The sequence below is a fragment of the Triticum dicoccoides genome, chromosome 2B (assembly GCF_002162155.2).
Source record: "Triticum dicoccoides isolate Atlit2015 ecotype Zavitan chromosome 2B, WEW_v2.0, whole genome shotgun sequence".
Taxonomy (NCBI): domain Eukaryota; kingdom Viridiplantae; phylum Streptophyta; class Magnoliopsida; order Poales; family Poaceae; genus Triticum; species Triticum dicoccoides.
The window spans coordinates 13,952,330-13,974,747 of NC_041383.1; positions in this window are offsets into that span (position 1 = coordinate 13,952,330).

Here is a 22,418-nt window from a genome sequence, read left to right on the forward strand (position 1 = left end):
CATGTATTCCGAATATAGTCATACGTGCTTATGGAAAAGAACTTGCATGACATCTTTTGTCCTACCCTCCTGTGGAAGCAGGATCCTAATGGAAACTAAGGGATATTAAGGCATCCTTTTAATAGAGTACCGGACCAAAGCATTAACACATAGTGAATACATGAACTCCTCAAACTACGGTCATCATCGAGAAGTATCCCGATTATTGTCACTTCGGGGTTGTCGGATCATAACACATAATGGGTGACTATAGACTTGCAAGATAGGATCAAGAACTCACATATATTCATGAAAACATAATAGGTTCAGATCTGAAATCATGGCACTCAGGCCCTAGTGACAAGCATTAAGCATAGCAAAGTCATAGCAACATCAATCTCAGAACATAGTGGATACTAGGGATCAAACCCCAACGAAACTAACTTCATTACATGGTAAATATCATCCAACCCATCACCGTCCAGCAAGCCTACGATGGAATTACTCACGCACGACGGTGAGCATCATGAAATTGGTGATGGAGGATGGTTGATGATGACGAATGCGACGAATCCCCCTCTCCGGAGCCCCGAACGGACTCCAGATCAGCCCTCCCCGGCAGCTCCGTATCGTAAAACATGATGAAACTTTCTTTGATTTTTTTTCCGCGAAAGCAAATATATAGAGTTGGAGTTGAGGTCGGTGGCCATCCAGGGGGCCCACGAGGCAGGGGGCGCGCCAGGAGGAGGGGGCGTGCCCCCACCCACGTGGACAGGGTGTGGGACCCTTGGCCTTGATTCTTTCGCCAGTATTTTTTATATTTTCCAAAAGTAATCTCCGTGAATTTCCAGGTCATTCCAAGAACTTTTGTTTCTACACAAAAATAACACCATGGCAGTTCTGCTAAAAACAGCGTCAGTCCGGGTTAGTTTCATTCAAATCATGCAAGTTAGAGTCCAAAGCAAGGGCAAAAGTGTTTGGAAAAGTAGATACGTTGGAGACGTATCAACTAGCGAACAATAATAATAAATCTCAGATGACAAATTGAAAGTGGTAAAGAAAAACTTTTACAAACTTGGCTTGCTCTTGTTGGTGTAAATATGTAAAGCCAGTATTCAAGTTTTCAGCAAAGATTATGAACTAACAATATTCACAATAACACTTAGGTCTCATGTTTACTCATATCAATGGCATAATCAACTAGCGAACAATAATAATAAATCTCAGATGACAACACTTTCTCAAAACAATCATAATATGATATAACAAGATGATATCTTGCTAGCCCTTTCTGAGGACGCAAAACATAAATGCATAGCACCTTTAAAGATCAAGGACTGACTAAACATTGTAATTCATGGTAAAAGAGATCCAGTCAAGTCATACCCAATATAAACTGATAGTAATGCATGCAAATGACAGTGTGCTCTCCAGCGGGTGCTTTTTAATAAGAGGGTGATGACTCAACATAAAAGTAAATAGATAGGCCCTTCGCAGAGGGAAGCAGGGATTTGTAGAGGTGCTAGAGCTCGATTTTAAAATAGAGATGAATAACATTTTGAGTGGTATACTTTCATTGTCAACACAACAACTATGAGATCTCGATATCTTCCATGCTACATACATTATAGGCGGTTCCCAAACAGAATGGTAAAGTTTATACTCCCCCACCACCAACAAGCATCAATCCATGGCTTACTCGAAACAACGAGTGCCTCCAACTAGCAACAACCCTAGGGGAGTTTTGTTTAATTATTTCAATTTGCTTTCATCCTTTTGATCATGGGACTGGGCATCCCGGTTACCAGCCATTTTCTCGTGAATGAGGAGCGGAGTCCAGTCCCCTTGAGAATAACCCACCTAGCATGGAAGATACAGACAACCCTAGTTGAAACATGAGCTACTCGAGCATACAAAACAGAATTTCATTTGAAGGTTTGGAGTTTGGCAGATACAAATTTACTTGGAAGGGCAGGTAAATACCGCATATAGGAAGGTATGGTGGACTCATATGGAATAACTTTGGGGTTTATGGAGTTTGGATATACAAGCAGTATTCCCGCTTAGTACAGGTGAAGGCTAGCAAAAGACTGGGAAGCGACCAACTAAGAGAGTGACAACAGTCATGAACATGCATTAAAATTAATCAACATTGAGTGCAAGCATGAGTAGGATATAATCCACCATGAACATAAATATCGTGAAGGCTATGTTGATTTGTTTCAACTACATGCGTAAACATGTGCCAAGTTAAGCCATTCGAATCATTCAAAGGAGGATACCACCCTATCATACCACATCACAACCATTTTAATAGCATGTTGGCACACAAGGTAAACCATTATAAGCTCCTAGCTAATTAAGCACGACATAAGCAAATATAATCTCTAATTGTCATTTCAAACATGTTTATTCATAATAGGCTGAATCAGGAACGATGAACTCATCATATTTACAAAAACAAGAGAGGTCGAGTTCATACCAGCTTCTCTCATCTCAATCAGTCCATCATATATCGTCATTATTGCCTTTCACTTGCACAACTAAACGGTGTGTATAATAATAATAGTGCTCGTGCATTGGACTAAGCTGGAATCTGCAAGCATTCAATTCAAGGGAGAAGACAAGGTAATATGGGCTCTTGGTTAAATCAACAATCATGCATATTAGAGCCACTAGACATGTTCATTATGGTCTTTTCCTCTCGACCCCCAAAGCAAAAGAAAAGAAAGTAAAATTATTTACACGGGAAAGCTCCCAACAAGCAAAAGAAGAACGAGAAATATTTTTGGGTTTTCTTTTTAATTACTACTACAACATGGAAATTAAACTAACTAATTTTTTTGGTTTTTCTTAAGGTCTATCAAACACACAAGAAGAAAGCTAGAAAAAGAAATTAAACTAGCATGGATAGTATAATGAAAAAGTATGAGCACTGAAAACTAGAATGAGTGTGTGAACATGAATGTAATGTCGGTGAGAAATACGTACTCCCCCAAGCTTAGGATTTTGGCGTAAGTTGGTCTATTCCAAGGATAGTGGCTAATATCCGAAGTTATAACTGGGGTCGTACTGAGATGCAGCAGCCATTGCCTCCTGAGCTGGGGCATGGTGGTGAGCTGCCTCAGCTCTCCTCTCGTGTTCGGTTGCCTCCTCCCTGGTTACAACATATCTTCTTTTTGCCTTCTAATCAAAAAGGGCAGGAGCAAGGAGAGTAACATGGACAGAGCGACGTCTGTCAAAGATTAGTCGATAGTGGAGGAATTGTTCATTCCTCACAAGAAAATGATGACTTACCATAGCGTCATAATCTAAATAAGCGGGAGGCAACTCCCTATCACCCTCACGTGGAGGTATACCAAGATAATTAGCAACACGGGTCGCATAAATCCCTCCAAACAAATCTCTAGATTAACCATTATTATGTAACCTACGTGCAACTATTGCCCTCAAGTTGTAATCGTTATTACCTAATACAGCACTCTTGAGAACACAAAGATCAGGAACACACATGTGACATGCTTCATCCTTACCGTTAATGCATCTACCAATGAAAAGAGCAAAATAATGTATAGCAGGAATATGAATGCTCCCTATGGTAGCTTGTGCTATATCTCTAGATTCTACCACATTGATACTAGCAAGAAAGTCTTTATATTCAGATTTACGGGGTTCATTAACATTACCCCACTACGGGAGTTTCCAAGCAATAGTAAAATCTTCTAAGTCCATGGTATAGGATTGATCATAAATATCAAACAGGACACTCTGAGAATTACGCGAATATGAAAATTTAAATCTTCTCACGAATGAATCAGTTAAATAGTAGTACTGAGGACACTTATCTTGCATGAAGTCCTGAAGATTGGCATTACACACATATGCATCAAATTCATCCTTGATGCCTACATTGACCATAAATTCTTCTGACGGCCATTTACAAGGCCGCACATCAGCTTCCCTTGGTGGTTCATTGTCTTGCTCACGCATAGGGCACCTGGGTCCTTTCTTTGTTGAAGAACCACCTTGGTACATTTTCCTAAACATATTTCTTCCTCTGAAAAATTTCTGAAATTTTTAGTAACTCAAAATAAAAGTGAATCACTCAATAAAACTGATAGCAACTACTCCCACAAGTGCCTAGAGCCTATATCATGCATTAGAATTACTTGGGACCTCATAAATTTGACATGCAAGCTCAAGAACAGGGTCACCTAGGCAGCAAAAATTTGCAACAAATAAAGCACTAGAACAAAAACTAATTGGACCAATGGAGGAGTCACATACCAAAGAACAATCTCCCAAAGCAGTTTTGTGAATGGAGCTTTGAGCAAGGAGATCGAAAATCGCAGCAAATGAGCTAGGACTCGTGCTTGAGCTGGATGGTGATTTTTTGGGAGGAAGATGGAGTGTGTGGGTGCAGGAATAAGTGGAGGGGGGCCACTGTGGGCCCACAAGGCAGGGGCACGCCCAGTAAGAGTGGGCACGTCCTGGACCCTCGTGGCCAGGTGCTTGCCCCCCCTGCTGTGTTCTCAGTGCCTAAAATCCTCAAATATTCCATAAAAGATCATACTTAATTTGCAGGGCATTTGGAGAACTTTTATTTTCGGGATATTTTTTTATTGCATGGATAATTCAGAAAACAGATAGATAATACTATTTTTGCTTTATTTATTCTAAATAACACAAAGTAAAAGGAGGGCGAAGAAGGTTGTGCCTTCTAGTTTCATCCATCTCATGATCATCAAAAGGAATCCACTAACAAGGTTGATCAGGTCTTGTTAACAAACTCATTCCGAATAACATGGAATCGGAGAAATTTTGAATAACACTAGGTTACCTCAAAGGGGATATGAACATCCCCTATAATAAGAATGTCATATTTTTTCTTGACAGTAGGAAGAGGAAATCCAAAACCTCCAATAATGATAGTTGGAACTTTTCCAATAAAATTGATGCTACGAACTTGAGGTTGTTTCCTCGGAAAGTGTGCCGTATGCTCATTACCATTAACATGAAAAGTGACATTGCCTTTGTTGCATTCAATAACAGCCCCTGCAGTATTCAAAAAGGGTCTACCAAGGATAATCGACATACTATCGTCCTCGTGAATATCAAGAATAACAATCTCCGTTAAGATAGTGACATTTGCAACCACAACAGGTACATCCTCACAAATGCCGACAGGTATAGCAGTTGATTTATCAGCCATTTGGAAAGATATTTCAGTAGGTGTCAACTTATTCAATTCAAGTCTACGATATAAAGAGAGGGGCATTACACCACACACCACGACACTGCATTCCCTATAGACGTGTCTTGGAAAAAGTCATTTTTATCGACCGACTGTTTGTTTGTAAAATTTCAATCAAACTGTTGGTCGGTATTACTCACATATAACAAATGAACTGTCGGTCGGGAATGCTGAAATGTATAGCATCAAAACGTTGGATGGTAATAATTGCACTCTCGTCACACAGTCGGTCGGCAAATGTTCCTGACCGACTGTGGGCCACCAACTGGGCGCTAAAAATACCCGTGCGCACGCGCCTGCGGAACTTAGCGCGAATCCCATCTGAAATTTCCATGTTGTGCACCCTCACGTCCCACCTCCTAATACATGACCCGCTTAAAAAAACACCCCACTATCTCTATGCTCTCTCTCCCGTATCTCTTTCTCTCCCGACCTGAGCGACAACGGCGGCGGCGGCGCTCGCATCCGGCGACGCTTCCACCACTCTGTCCATCTCTTCCACCCACCACTCCATCACCATCCCCACATCGCTCCTGATTTCCCATGTGGAGGTGGTCGTGTGGCGCCGATGCCCTCACCCAGCTGCTGCCAGCGGCAGTTTTTGTTCGTGCTCAAGCACTCGGAGAGGCCACCTCCCACCTCCCTCCTGTGGTGCTACCGCCCCATCCCATAAACAGCTTCCTCTTCCCCACTCCCATGGTAGCAGATCTAAGAGGGACAAGGTCCCTTCGGTCCTGGTGGTTCGGAACGAGGCAGGTGGCCTCTGCCCCCTTATCTTCTAGCGACTGGGAGCATGGTGGCTGGTGCCCCCATCTCTCTTAACCATCCATGGCGGCAGACATCAGGAAGCTCTCTCTCTCTCTCTAGTAAGTACTAGTTTTCCTGAAGAGAAGAGATGTCCTATTGTTTATGTATGGTGATGATGAGTCCATGTTGTTGTCTCACTAATTCACTCTGTGGTGGTCCAGATTATATGCTTCAGAAGATCGGCGGCATCGACAAGAGCATCAACTGGTATCTCTGCATCATCTTCTACAACCATTTAAGCACAACAATGGCTGGGCTACGGGTGAGTATGATTTAAATTTGCAGTAAAGAGTGACTAGTCTTACTTTCATTGTTGTTATGATGAATGGTTCAGTCCGTGCGTGAACTATATATACTATGCTGTATCTGGTTCTTTTATTGTTATTACGATAAATGGTTCAGTCTGTGCATGAACTATGTCACCAATGCCTGATTTCATTTTGGTCTCCATGTCCTCTATCTGCATTTCATGGAACACTGAATCCCTGTAAACCATCTCTGCAGCCCAGCTAATAAAGAGAGGATCAGAAATTCACCAGCGCTTGATTTTGAATGCCGACCACTACAATGACAGCAACTCAGGAGCTTGCTCTTGGATCAATGGGCTTGGAGAATGAGTTTGCAAATGTTGTAACACATCAGCTTCAACGTAAAACAAATTACAACAATTCAAAGTGTCATTGTATTGTTTCACCTAACGTATAAACTGTATAGCTAATTACAAGTGTTTCAATCAGGGTTTAATGATAGATATACGCCCAAATAGTCCACTCCTAGGGGGTCTTTTGAGCTCCTAAATCCAATATATTCTACCCTTGAAGTTTCTGTGGTTATGATGACGTCAACATGATTATTTTGGCTGAACGCGGAACCTGAAATCTGCATGCCTTGTTACATTTCATTTTGATGGCATATACCGAAGCTCTTGAAGCTAATACTGACGCGATGGACAGAAACAACTTGGATAACGGGGAGTTGGGAGTTGGAAACTGACCTAGTGAAATGGGCCATGAGAGGACACCAAGTACGGCGAGGACCAACACCCCATATGGGACTTGCCTCCTCTTTAGTATGTCTGCTCTCTTCTGCCAAATCTCTCTCCCAGCGATGAACCTTCCATAGCCCCATCGGCTGATGCCCTCATCTCTCTGCTGATCGATTTCTTTCAAAATATTTCAGTGCTGCTTTGATTCATGGAAATAAAAAAGATTTTGAAGCACTAAAGTTCAAACCCTAGCCATCAATTACTATTATTGTCTATTTATATTGTATGATTGTTAGTAGACTGAATTGGATAATGATTTTTTGCAGGGTGAAACAAACTTTCAAAGGTTTTGGTGGATGTTTGGGCAATTACTCAACTACTAACAAAAATAGAAGGCCACTGGATGATTTTGATAGTCATATGCCTGCATCATATCAAGTGGATTTGGATAGGTGAGTATTTTTTCTCACATCTTGAGTTTTTTATACTATTTGCTGGTTTCTTGCATTATTTTTTCTTATTCTTTGTGATGTGTAATTGATATTATGTTAGGTTGCTTGTTTTTTTTATCTGGCCATTTTGTCATGAATGATATGCCAAATCTTATTCTTAGAGCATGCAAGTGATGAAGCCTAGATTTGATTATTGTTTTATCTTTGTGATAGGTGACTAGCTAAAATAAATTTTGCATAATAAATATTAGCCACTAAAGATCACCAGCTCCTTGATTTATAAGTGAGGCTGCATACTTTGTTAAGTTTGAGGATTGGTAATAAAATAAGTACTTATCCTTGAACCACTAAAATCCAGGATACATGATTTTGGTGGTTCTAGGGAAAATACCTATTTTGTTATTTCACCAATATACATGATTAATGCTTTAATGGTAAGTGTAATGAAAACATGATTGTTGTCCATGAATCCATTATTATTTTCTTTTGGAGATACTATATTTTTGTTTGTAACAAGTGTAATGAATACATTCATTTATGTGCAATAGCGTTGCAGAATATTCGATAGACAACTCAGTAATCAAACCTACATACATGTTAACATGTGAGGGTGCAACTAAATAGCTGTAGATGAATCTGGAACAAGAGGAAGAACCGGGGATTCTTCTAGAACCTGCTTCTATTCATGCACACTGGCGTCGTAGCCAGGTAAGAGGTTCATAGGACTTTTCTGGTCGCTCGTCTATATATCATCCTTTCATTAGTTATTTGTGATTAACATATGAAAGCACAAGCATGATTGTACTTTTCTTAGAATGAAGAAAAGAGATACACCATCAGACTGCGTACATTCATACTACTATATTGTGGTCCATTTCTGTTGCAAATAACTTCTCCCCTGGTTTGAACAATAATTTCATGCTGAGAAGGAAATTTTACACTCACTAGATTATATTTTCAGATACTAAGATAGGTTACAATTGAATGTCAAACAGTTGGCTGGACATTTTGCATCAGTCCTGATACCACTTAGAAGATAGAACAAGTCTGTGTCTATTGAGATTTTCTGGAGTTTAAGTGTGTATCTAACAAACTGAATATTATAGATGCATTTGTTACTTCTACTTGACACAATTGACACTCTGAAGTTTGCAGGGTTCAGTCGACACATGGTGTGTCAGCATTTGCCTATCTACCTGAAGGGCATGCATGAGCGTTGCCCATATCAGTGTGCTTTGTGCTACAGAAATGGATTTTTGAAAACCTCTAGCACATGGTGTCCTGGGAATTCCCGGCTATGTACAGTTCACCTCTCATATTTAAAGTTATGTCGACCTGCTAGCTCATGATCAGGTTTTTTGATGCATCTATTAATCATATGAACTATACAAGCAGCGATAGGATACAGTTTGGAGGAACTTTGTTAGTTAAATAGCCTTCCTTTCAAATTGCCAATTTCTTTCTTGTGCCATGAATGGAGTGTAGTTTTATCCACATCATTGTAGCTTGTCTGAATGACATAAATACGGTATGTGTACAAGTTTAGCAAATATGATGATCTTTTTGTCGGAGCATACATGGTGTCCAAACTGAGCATCCTGGGTTGCAGTTGGATCTGTTAAGTTTGTTGTTGTTATTCTTGTTATTTTGCATGAAATACTGTATTTGTGAATCACCTTTCTGCTTTTTTTAGAATGTACACTTAGATTTCTAACAGAGACTAACTACTAGGACTGAATGGTATGTTGCATATGATAAAAGAACCAGAACATGGATAAATTTTGTATAGTCGTAGTTGTACTATATAGCTTGGCTGCTATTAGAGGTCTGAGCTATAGAAGTTACCACGGTAAATAAAGTGTAAAGTATCCTGTAAACTGTTGATTATTTGTGGCCCATTATGTTTAATCTTCGATGATAAATACAATTACCCTTCACAAAACGAGTGGATGTCGGAGAAGGTCGCTCTCAGTTTTAGTTTAAAAACATGGTGCCTACTACTTTCTAAATTTTAATGCGGTCACAGTAAAGTCATCTAATGAAGAGCAACTTGTATAATTTAACTTGTTGATATTCACAGAAGCTTTCTGCTTATGAGTGAATATAGTGTATAGAAATAAGGACATTTCAACTAGTGCTTAGCATGCTCTTTACATGGTTACCTATGCTTGAATGGAGTGCCTTCCTTAGTAGGTATTTCTATACCAGCTTGCCTTGTGAAATACTCCCTCCGTCCGGAAATACTTGTCATCAAAATGAATAAAAGGGGATGTATCTAGACATATTTTAGTTCTAGATACATCTCTTTTTATCCATTTTGATGACAAGTATTTTTGGACGGAGGGAGTAATAGTTGTTGTCAATGCTATGCTTTATACAGATTATGGTGGCACCGTCTTTATGAATGTATCAATGTAATAACAACTTCTTTACATTTTGTAGGAAAGACATGCAAGAGGATGAGAAACCATGAAGCCGGTGGTTTGTCAATTGAATATTTTGTGTAATGGTGACTGATTCGTTGGAGATGCATTTTACGTATAATTTTGTAAACCCACATTGTGTCTGAGAAAATGAACCAATTGTAACGAATGAACTATTTAGACGTGAAATTAATGAATGTGTAATTGATTGTTTATGGGTTACTATTGTCACGAGATGCATGTTATAGTTATGAAATATGAAACTTGATTGATATTTTGTTGGCAACGCAAATCTAAGCTATTGAGGGCTATTGGATGTTTGTGGGCAAAACAAAAAACCATCTCATAAGCTGTTGAAGAATGCTAATGCAAGGGCCAACGAGAAGTTGGTCGGGAAAACAAACCCCGTCACACAGTTGGTCGGGAAAGACTCATGGCAGGCCCAATAGGCTGTTGGTCAGCAAAAAACAAATCCCGTCAAACAGTCGGTCGGGAAAGCCTCCTAGCAGCCCCAATAGACCGTTGGTCAGGAAAGGCCCATGGTAGGCCCAACAGAATGTTGGTCGGGAAAAGTACCCCAGAGTCGTCAAGTGATCGGTCGGCAAAAATATGTCGGTCGGGAAAGGCTTTTCCCGTCTGGACTTTCCCCAACAGACAAGAGCGGTCAGCAATAGTCTTTCCCAACCGACTGCCTATCATGGGAAGTTGTTTTTCCAACTAACCGGACTGTCGGGGATGTAGTGTCATGGTGTAGTGCACTAACACCGGCTCCAAGATCACATAAAGCAGTTTTAACATAGTTCCTTTTAATGGAGCATGGTATAGTTGGTATTCCTGGATCTCCTAGTTCCTTTGGTATTCCACCCTTAAAAGTATAATTAGCAAGCATGGTGGAAATTTTAGTGTCCGGTATCTTTCTTTTATTTGTAATGATATCCTTCATATATTTATCATAAGGATTCACTTTAAGCATATCAGTTAAGTGCATACGTAAGAAGATAGGTCTAATCATTTCAGCAAAGCGCTCAAAATCCTCATCATCCTTTTTCTTGGATGGCTTAGGAGGAAAAGGCACGGGTTTCTGAACCAATGGTTCTCTTTCTTTACCGTTCTTCCTAGCAAAAAAGTTTGTCTTATCATAATGTTGATTCTTTGATTGTGGGTTATCAAGATCAACACCAGGTTCAATCTTTACATCATTATTATTGCTAGGTTGAGCATCAACATGAACATTATCATTAGCATTATCACTAGGTTCATGTTCATCACCTGATTGTGTTTCAACATTAGAAATAGAAATATCATTGGGATTCTCAGGTGTGTCTACAACAGGTTCACTAGAAGCATGCAAAGTCCTATCATTTTTATTTTTCTTCTTTTTAGAAGGACTAGGTGCATCTAAACTATTTCTCTGAGAATCTTGCTCAGTTCTTTTAGGGTGGCCTTCAGGATACAAAGGTTCTGGAGTCATTCTACCAGTTCTAGTAGCCACTCTAATAGCAAAATTGTGTTTATTATTTAATTCATCGAGCAAATCACTTTGAGCTTTAAGCACTTGCTCCGCTTGAGTGGTAACCATAGAAGCATATTTGCTAATGAGTTTAAGTTCACCTTTAACTCTAGCCATATAATCACTCAAGCGTCCAATCATGTAAGCATTACTCTTTAATTCTCTACCAACATAAGCATTAAAACTTTCTTGTCTAGCCATAAAATCATCAAATTCATCTAAGCATTGGCTAGGAAATTTAGTAGACGAGATTTCAACTTTATCATATTTATAGAGCGAATTTACCTTTACTACCTGTGTTGGGTTATCAAGACAATGTGTTTCTTCAATATGTGGTGTATTAAGACCATGTATTTCTTCAACAGGCGGTAAATTCTTAACATCTTCAGCTTTAATGCCTTTTTTTCCTAGATTTCTTTGCCTCTTACATATTTTCAGGACTGAGAAATAGAACACCCCTCTTCTTCGGAGTTAGTTTAGGAATAGGCTCAGGAGTTGGCTCAGGAGTTGGCTCAGGAAGAGTCCAGTTATTTTCATTAGTCCACATATTATTCAATAGTAATTCAGCTTGGTCGACTGTTCTTTCCCTGAAAACACAACCAGCACAACTATCCAAGTGGTCCTTGGAAGCATCAGTTAGTCCATTATAAAAGATATCAAGTATTTCATTTTTCTTAAGAGGATGATCAGGCAAAGCATTAAGTAATCGGAGAAGCCTACCCCAAGCTTGTGGGAGACTCTCTTCTTCGATTTGCACAAAATTATATATTTCCCTTAAGGAAGCTTGTTTCTTATGAGCAGGGAAATATTTAGCAGAGAAGTAATAAATCATATCCCGCGGACTACGCACACAGCTAGGATCAAGAGAATTAAAGCTAGTTTTAGCATCGCCCTTTAATGAGAACGGAAATACCTTAAGGATATAATAGTAGCGAGACTTCTCATCATTAGTAAACAGGGTGGCTATATCATTCAACTTAGTAAGATGTTCCACAATAGTTTCAGATTCATAGCCATAAAAAGGATCAGATTCAACCAAAGTAATTATCTTAGGGTAAACAGGGAATTCATAATCCTTATCAGTAACAAAGATAGGTGAAGTAGCAAAAGCAGGGTCATATTTCATTCTAGCATTTAAAGTTTGCTGCTTCCATTTAGCTAATAACTTCTTAAGATCAGATCTATCATTGCAAGCAAGAATAGCTCTAGCAGCTTCTTCATCCAAAACATAACCCTCAGGAACAACAGGCAATAATTTCATACTTAGGGGGAGAACCTTCATCATCACTATCTTCAATAATTTCATCATCAATAATTTCATTCTCTCTAACCCTAGCAAGTTGTTCATCTAGATATTCACCTAATGGCACAGTAGTATCAAGCATAGAAGTAGTTTCATCATAAGTATCATGCATAGCAAAAGTGGCATCATCAATAACATGCGACATATCAGAATTCATAGCAATAGCAGGTTTAGGTGTCGCAGGCTTACTCAAAACAGAAGGAGAATCTAGTGCAGAGCTAGATGGCAGTTCCTTACCTCCCCCCGTAGCTGAGGAAAAATCTTAGTTCTTTCGTCTTTCAAGTTCCTCATAGTGATCAGCAGATATAAATCCCAAGTGACTCAAAGAATAGAGCTATACTCCTCGGCAACGGTGCCAAAAAATAGTCTTGATAACCCACAAGTATAGGGGATCACAACAGTTTTCGAGGGTAGAGTATTCAACACAAATTTATTGATTGGACACAAGGGGAGCCAAAGAATATTCTAAAGTATTAGCAGTTGAGTTGTCAATTCAACCACACCTGGATAACTTAGTATCTGCAGAAAAGTATTTAGTAGCAAAGTAGTATGATAGTAATGGTAACAGTGGGAAAAGTAACGATAGCAGTTTTGTAGTAGTTGTAGCAGTAGCAACGGTCAAGTAAATAAGCAAAGCACAATATGTGAAAGGCTCATAGGCATTGGATCAGTGATGGATAATTATGTCGGATGCGATTCCTCATGTAATAGTTATAACATAGGGTGCCATAGAACTAGCTCCAATTCATCAATGTAATGTAGGCATGTATTCCGAATATAGTCATACATGCTTATGAAAAAAACTTGCATGACATCTTTTGTCATACCCTCCCGTGGCAGCGGGGTCCTAATGGAAACTAAGGGATATTAAGGCCTCCTTTTAATAGAGTACCAAACCAAAGCATTAACACATAGTGAATACATGAACTCCTCAAACTACGGTCATCACCGAGAAGTATCCTGATTATTGTCACTTCGGGGTTGTCGGATCATAACACATAATGGGTGACTATAGACTTGCAAGATAGGATCAAGAACTCACATATATTCATGAAAACATAGTCAGTTCAGATCTGAAATCATGGCACTCGGGCCCTACTGACAAGCATTAAGCATAGCAAAGTCATAGCAACATCAATCTTAGAACATAGTGGATACTAGGGATCAAACCCTAACAAAACTAACTTCATTACATGGTAAATCTCATCCAACCCATCACCGTCCAATAAGCCTATGATCGAATTACTCACGCATGGCGGTGAGCATCATGAAATTGGTGATGGAGGATGGTTGATGATGATGACAACGACGAATCCCCCTCTCCGGAGCCCCAAACAGACTCCAGATCAGCCCTCCCGAGAGATATTAGGGCTTGGCGGCGGCTCCGTATTGTAAAACGCGATGACACTTTTTCTCCGATTTTTTTCTCCGCGAAAGCAAATATATAGAGTTGGCGTTGAGGTCGGTGGCCATCCAGGGGGCCCACGAGGCAGGGGCGTGCCCAGGAGGAGGGGGGCACCCCCCACCCTCGTGGACAGGGTGTAGCCCCCTAGCACTATTTCTTTCGCCAATATTTTTTATTAAATCTGAAAAGTTGCTTCGTGGATTTTCAGGTCATTCTGAGAACTTTTATATCTGCACAAAAATAACACCATGGCAGTTCTACTGAAAACAGCGTCAGTCGGGGTTAGTTTCATTCAAATCATGCAAGTTAGAGTCCAAAACAAGGGCAAAAGTGTTTGAAAAAGTAGATACATTGGAGACGTATCACCCGGCGATGCGCCATATCTCCGCTCCGCCCACTTGGAATATGGATCCCTCTTGATTACGAGGGACGAGGCAAAACAGATTCTTCCATAACTTAAAATGAGCCTTGCAACCCAGAAATAGCTCGCAAAGAACGACATAACCTGCAATTTGCAGGATGGAGGCAGGTGTGAATTTATGCAGTTGGAGGCCATAGTACTCCAGAAGCCCTCGAAGGAACGGATGGATTGGAATCCGATGCCTCTCAGCAAATAGGGAACAAAGCATACTCGTTCCCCCCTGGATGGGTTGGGGAACTTCTCTGCCTGTTCTCCGCCATCGAAAGAAGCCAATCCGGCTCGAACAGGGACTAGATCCGTGGGGGAAGAAATCCCTGGGTCTGCAGCTTCACCAGTTGGCCGTGGGATACGGAACACGTTTCCCAATCACCCTGCTTGGGGCCGTGAGGGCGTGAGAAAGAGCTGGGAGCACTAGCCTTGTTGGGGTGGTTTCTACGAGAAAGCTCTGGGGATTACTAGTTTGGGGGAGATGGTGTGGATTAGATCTAAAGATCCCCATCTCTTTAATAGAAAATTTTCTCATATGGTCAGGGTGGTAAATGCAAAAATGCGCCGACCTCTCATATTCGCTCGACACGTGGAAGCTGAAATCAAAGGTGCAGAAGCCGATGAGCGCGTCATTAAATGAAAAGCCGAACACTACTATTTAAGTCAGGTACTTTGAAGTATTCAGTGAAGGAACCCGCCTTGCAATGCCGAAGACAATCTGCGCGTCGGACTCATCGTCATTGAAGCTTGGTTCGGGGGCTACTGAGGGAGTCATGGATTAGGGGGTCCTCGGGCTGCGGGACTATATGCATGGGTCGGACTATTGGAGTATGAATATTCAAGATAGAAGACTTCGTCCCGAGTCCGGGTGGGACTCTCCTTTGCGTGGAAGGCAAGCTTGGCGATTTGGATATGTAGATTCCTTTCTCTGTAACCGAATTTGTGTAACCCTAGCCCCCTCCAGTGTCTATATAAATCGGAGGGTTTAGTCCGCAGACACAACAATCATAACCTCATAGGGTAGACTTCTAGGGTTTAGCCATTACGTTCTCGTGGTAGATCAACTCTTGTAATACTCATATTCATCAAGATCCATCAAGCAGGAGGTAGGGTATTACCTACATAGAGAGGGCCCGAACCTGGGTAAACATTGTGTCCCACGTATCCTCTTACCATTAGCCTTAGGCGCACAGTTCGGGACCCCCTACCCGAGATCCGCCGGTTTTGACACCGACAGTCACCAAGGTAGAATTCTGTAGAACTGTGTAGTGTGCTTGAGACCAAGAATGCCCGTCCCTACATATTATTGAGTCCCCTCCTAGCCTGACTTTTCCACTCAGTCTCCCCTCATGCTGCGATTGAGGGAGACCTATCTTCTTAAGGTCAGGAATGAAGTCAACACAAAACCCAATGACATCCTTTGTTTGATGGCCCATGGAGATGCTTCCTTCTGGCCAAGTGTGGTTACGAACATATTTCTTTAGGACTCCCATGAACCTCTCAAAGGGGAACATATTGTGTATAAATACAGGGCCGAGAATGACAATCTCGTCGACTAGATGAACTGGGACACGCGTCATGATATTGAAGAAGGATGCTGGGAACACCAGCTCAAAACTAACAAGACATTGCGCCACATCACTCCTTAACCTTGGTAGGATTTCTATATCGATCGCCTTCTGAGAGATTGCATTGAGGAATGAACATAGCTTCACAATGGCTAATCAAACATTTTTCGGTAGAAGCCCCCTCAATGCAACTGGAAGCAGTTGCGTCATAATCACGTGGCAGTCAGGAGACTTTAGGTTCTGGAACTTTTCCTCTGCCATATTTATTATTCCCTTTATATGCAATGAGTAGCCAGACGGGGCCTTCATACTTAGCAGGCATTAAGAAGATTTTCTTCTCTTCTTTGGTAAGACCGTAGCTGGCAGGACCTTCATACTGCTTTGGAGGCATGCCATCTTTTTCGTGCAAATGTTGTAGGTCCTCCCGTGCCTCCGGTGTATCCTTTGTCTTCCCATACATGCCCAAGAAGCCTAGCAGGTTCACGCAACGGTTCGTCGTCATGTGCATCATGTCAATTGAAGAGCGGACCTCTAGGTCTTTCCAGTAGGGTAGGTCCCAAAACATAGATTTCTTCTTCCACATGGGTGCACGTCCCTCAGCGTCATTCAGAACAGATAGTCCCTCGAGACCCTTTCCGAAGATAACTTTTAAATCATTGACCATAGCAAGTACGTGATCACCGGTACACATGGCAGGCTTCTTCTGGTGATCTACCTCGCCTTTGAAATGCTTGCCTTTCTTTCGACGATGCCCCAGGTACACATTCTTCATGCATTTGTCCAGGTATATACTTTCGGTGCCATCTGAACAGTGCATGCATGCGTGGTATCGCTTGTTTGTCTATCCCGAAACATTACTGAGAGCAGGCCAATCATTGATGGTTACAAAGAGCAACGCATCCAGGTCAAATTCCTCTTGTTTGTGCTCATACCACACATTTACACCGTTTCCAATCCACAGCTATAAAAGTTCTTCAACTAATGGCCTTAGGTACACATCAATGTCGTCGCCGGGTTGCTTAGGTCCTTGGATGAGAAGTGGCATCATAATGAACTTCCGCTTCATGCACAACCACAAAGGAAGGTTATAGATACATAGAGTCACATGCCAGGTGATGTGATTGCTGCTCTGCTCCCCAAAAGGATTAATGCCATCTGCTCTTAAACCAAACCATACGTTCCTTGCGTCACCTGAAACTCCTCCCAGTACTTTCTCTTCATTTTTCTCCACTGCGACCCGTCAGCGGGTGCTCTCAACTTCCCATCTTTCTTACGATCCTCTCTGTGACATCGCATCAACTAGGCATGCTCTTTGTTTCTGAATAGGCATTTCAACCGTGGTATTATAGGAGCATACCACATCACCGTTGCAGGAACCCTCTTCCTGGGGCGCTCGCCGTCAACTTCACCAGGTTCATCTCGTCTGATCTTATACCATAATGCACTGCATACCAGACATGCGTTCAAATTCTCATACACACTGCTGTAGAGGATGCAGTCATTAGGGCATGCATGTATCTTTTGCACCTGCAATCCTAGAGCGCATACAACCTTCTTTGCTGCATACGCACTGTCGGGCAATTCGTTATCCTTTGGAAGCTTCTTCTTCAATATTCTTAGTAGCTTCTCAAATCCTTTGTCAAGCACACCATTCTCTGCCTTCCACTGCAGCAATTCCAGTATGGTACCGAGCTTTGTGTTGCCATCTTTGAAATTGGGGTACAACACTTTTTTGTGATCCTCTAATATTCCATCGAACTTCTGCTTCTGGTTTTCACTTTCGCACTATCTCTTTGCATCAACAACGACCCAGTGAAGATCATCATCGGGCACATCGTCTAGTTCTACTTGATCTTCAGCTTCCCCCGTTGCAGCATCTTCAGCTTCCCCCATTGCAGCATCACCATATTCAGGGGCACATAGTTGTCATCATCTTCTTGTTCTTCACTGTCTTCCATCATAACCCCCCTTTCTCCGTGCTTGGTCCAAACATTATAGTGTGGCATGTAACCCTAATAAAGAAGGTGGGTGTGAAGGGTTTTCGAGTAAGAGTAAGACCTCATATTCCCACATATAGGGAGGGCATGGACAACACATAAACCATTATGCTTGTTTGCCTCAGCCACTGCGAGAAAATTATTCACGCCCTTAATGTACTCGGAGCTGCGTCTGTTATCGTACATCCATTGTCGGTTCATCTTTGCGTACATCATGAATAGATAAGTGACCAAATTGATAGAAGTTCATCATCACCTTAATACCAAAGTACATACATAGTTCTCATTGAACAACATATAGCTCTCCAGAGCATCGAATTAAACCATACATTGATACTATGTAAAACATTTCAATGCAACAACAAATGCGATCATAACCGCAACCAAGGTAACAATTGATCCAACGGCATAATGATACCAAGCCATAGTATGAATGGCATATTTTCTTATCTTTCTAATCTTCAAGCGCATTGCATCATCTAAATCTTGTGATGATCGACGACATCCGCAACATGCAACTCCAATATCATCTTCTCCTCCTCAGTTTTTTTCAATTTTTTTAAGTAATTATTTTCCTCTTCAACTAAATTTAACCTCTCGACAATAGGGTCGGTTGGAATTTCTGGTTCACATACCTCCTAGATAAAAAAATCTATGTCACGTTGCTCGGCATAATTGTCATAAACACTAAATAAAACTAATAATTATAAAACAAAATATATATACCACATTTGAATCATAGACAGGATGAGCGCCGACGGAGGCGGTTATCAAAACCATCACACTATATAATAACAAACAACAATAAGTAAGGAAACTACACAAGTATCTATCTAAACCATAGAAGTAAGAACTTTTTTTATTTTAGAAAGAAGATAAGATCAAGAGGCTCACCAGTGGTGGTGCAGGCAACGAGATCCGCGCAGGCGATCAATGGCGGTGAGGATGGGGACGGGATAGGACGGACCGCCAAACCTAGACAAATCTCAAGGAAAATGGAGCTTGGACAAGTAGCTTCCAGAGGAGAAAGCTTTAGTCTAGCTCGGGCATTTCATCGAACACCTCATGTGCATAGGAGGTGAGCTAGGGCACAAGCCACCTCTCACACACCTCTCTCAAAAAAACAGAGCACTCCACTGCTCTGCTCGAGGGCAAGGGGTATATATAGGCATATCATTGATCTCGGTTCATGGCTGGAACCGAGACTAAAGGACACCTTTTGGTCCCAGTTCAAGCCACCAACTGGGACCAATGGTGGTGGGCCAGGAGCGAGGCACATTGGTCCCAGTTTAATTTGAGCCTCAAACCGGGACCAAAGGTGCCAGATGAACTGGGACCAATGCCCCATGATGGCCCGGCCGGCCCCCGGCCTCACGAACCGGGACCTATGCCCCCATGGGTCCCGGTTCTGGGCTGAACCGGGACTAATGGGATGACCTGGCCTGAACCAAAGCCCTGTTTTCTACTAGTGCATATCTAAAGTTGGTTTATATGATCCCGCCAAAAAATGTGTGTACTCTTTGAGAAAAAATGTACTAGTGGCATGCGGACTAGAAGCCATGCCACATGACTTATGGATTTGGCATGCCAGGGTCTCATGATGATATCAACCTGCTTCAGCGATCTCCATTGTTAAAGAGACTTTGTGATGGGCATTTCGAGTGCTCCAACTTCGTTTGGGTATTCTTCATAGAGCTGCAAATATATGGGTTCTTGAGATACCATGGAAGATGATGGCTTGTTGTATGATCATGCATAACATAATGTAAAGGATGAGGCTGACGATGCTCGCCATACCTCTAATATTTTATAGGCCCAAGGTACATGTTCGCCTCTTAAAATAAGATCCAGAGCATGTTGTCAAGTTTCATAGATGCATCAATAACTTCGACACTAATAAATGCATGTGCAACTACTCCATGATCTTGTGAAGCATATGTGGATTCATGTAGGAAACCATTAGCTTTCTATTTGAACTTTATCCACTACTTGGGAAAGCTTGGTAGTAGCGCGGGTTTTAAATGCTATCAGTAGCGCGGGTGGCCGCGCTACTACTAAGGCACTACAGATAACAGATAGCAGTTGCGCTCTATGTACCCGCGCTACTAGTATTGACTATATCAGTAGAGGTTTTCCAACATGCGCTACTAATAAGTAGTTGTAGCGCTTTTCTTTGCCCGCGCTACTGTTGTACCTTTCAACATTTTTTACTTGCTTCCTATTGACCTACAACAGTACCCCGTTTCAATAAACTGCAATTTCACATATACTAGATAACAATATCATTAACCACAATACCACATAGTCATCCAGTAGCCATACAATATCATTAAGCATTATAGGTACTCATATATAGTCAACAAGCATCCTCACACACATATATGGTTCATACAGGAGCATATATGATAAGCAGTACTAGGTAGTCATACAGCATGTAGTAGTCTACTAGTGGTAGTCATACAACCACACACATACATAGTTCTAGATGATATCGACTACGACCATCATACTCAAGCCATGGCGGTTGGTGTTCCAGATAGTAATTAGGATGGCATGTCCAACACGAAGATTCTTGCCAACAAGGAAGTTCTTCCACCCAACCGAACTGAACTGTGTGCGACCGTCCGTGTCTATGCCGGACGCACAGGTGATGACGGGGCCCCTTGCGGTAAGGTGTATTCCAGCAGAGCCTTCTTCATCCGGCTCGATACCACAACTCACAGATAGGCTCTTTGGCAATTTCTGAATAAGAAAAACATATAAATTAATATGTAGCCTTGCACATACTCTTGCAAATATATTTCTACTAAGTATAAGTTTCTACACTATCAAAAACTGTACTACATTTCTACAAAGCTTGAATTCTACTAATAAGTATGGATTGGACAGTAAGCATGTCATCGATCGGAAAGTAAGCATGTCATTGGACTCTAGACTAATTAATTATGTCATCGGCTAGCTTCTACACATCATATCATTGGACTCTACACTAAGCATATCATTGGATTCACTAAGCATATCGCTGGACTCTACACTAAGTAAGCATGAAATCGGATTCTACGCTAAGTATAACATACCATAATATGCCGATCAACCATGGTACTTGTCAGGCGGGTCACGAATGGCACCCCGACAAAGTCAGCAAGTGGCGGAATTCTGTCCCATAGGTTGCACACCTCCTCCTCGCTCAGCCTTATTCTTCGAGTATAGATGGCTTCATCAAGTGGGTCCTCATCATCTTATTCCGTGTTGAGATAAATGGCAACCAGTTTGGGTCTTTCTTCTCTGAAGGAGAAGCTGATCAACTCACCACCCGTGATACCCATGTGGGAGATGAAACGGTTCCATCCATATCCTCCGATCTATGACATATTTCATCCTTTATCGACCTCCATAGTGTAGGGGCCCCCAGTAGCCTCAAAGGTCACAGTGTCTCCGGTCAGCTTGATGAATTCCAACATCACATTGCATGGGATGATATGTGTACACACAATGTTATATACACAATGCATTAATGCAATAACACTAAAAACAAAATAGTTGTTACAAGTTTCAAATATATTGTTACCGCCGCAGGAAGAAAACTCGGCTGGAAGTAGATGCCGAACAACGTCCCAGTTGGAAGGCTGTTGGCGCATCTTGACTTGCTCAGTCGACATTGTGGTGGTGGTGGTGGTGTCGCCATTTTCCTAAAGCAATATTAGAAAAGGTTTAACAATCCACTTCAGAGAAAAAATTCGGCATGACCTTTGCTAAAAAAGGAAATATCGAGGGCCTGAAATTTGCTAGAACGGAAATTAATCAACACTCCGGCAAAACATAGGCCACTCGGAGCTATTACCTGCAAACATGTCACTTGGGCAAGTACATATCCTATTTGAGCAACACTAGATATACATGTTTATATCTACATCATATGAGCAATTCTTGAGCAACACTAAATAAACTAGTTGTACTAAAAAATCTACATCATCATCCACTCAAAATGTTCTATACCTAAAACATCTACATCATCATCCACTATTACTATTTATTTTACTAAACCCTAAAAATATGCCCTAAGTTCAGAATATAACAAGTACAGAACATTTTTTTAGATTCTACCAACTAAAAATTTCCATTACTAAAATTTCTAATCAAAAGACCTAAAATTTCCTATTCTATTCAAAACACCTAAAATAGGCTAAAAATTTATTCTATTACAGAACCTATATTCTACAATGTCTACATTCTAAAATCTACATTTAAACTACCTACATTCTACAAGAATGGAGAGAAGGGAGGGAGGAGGGGTAGGAAGGAGGGAGGGAGGAGGGGTAGGAAGGA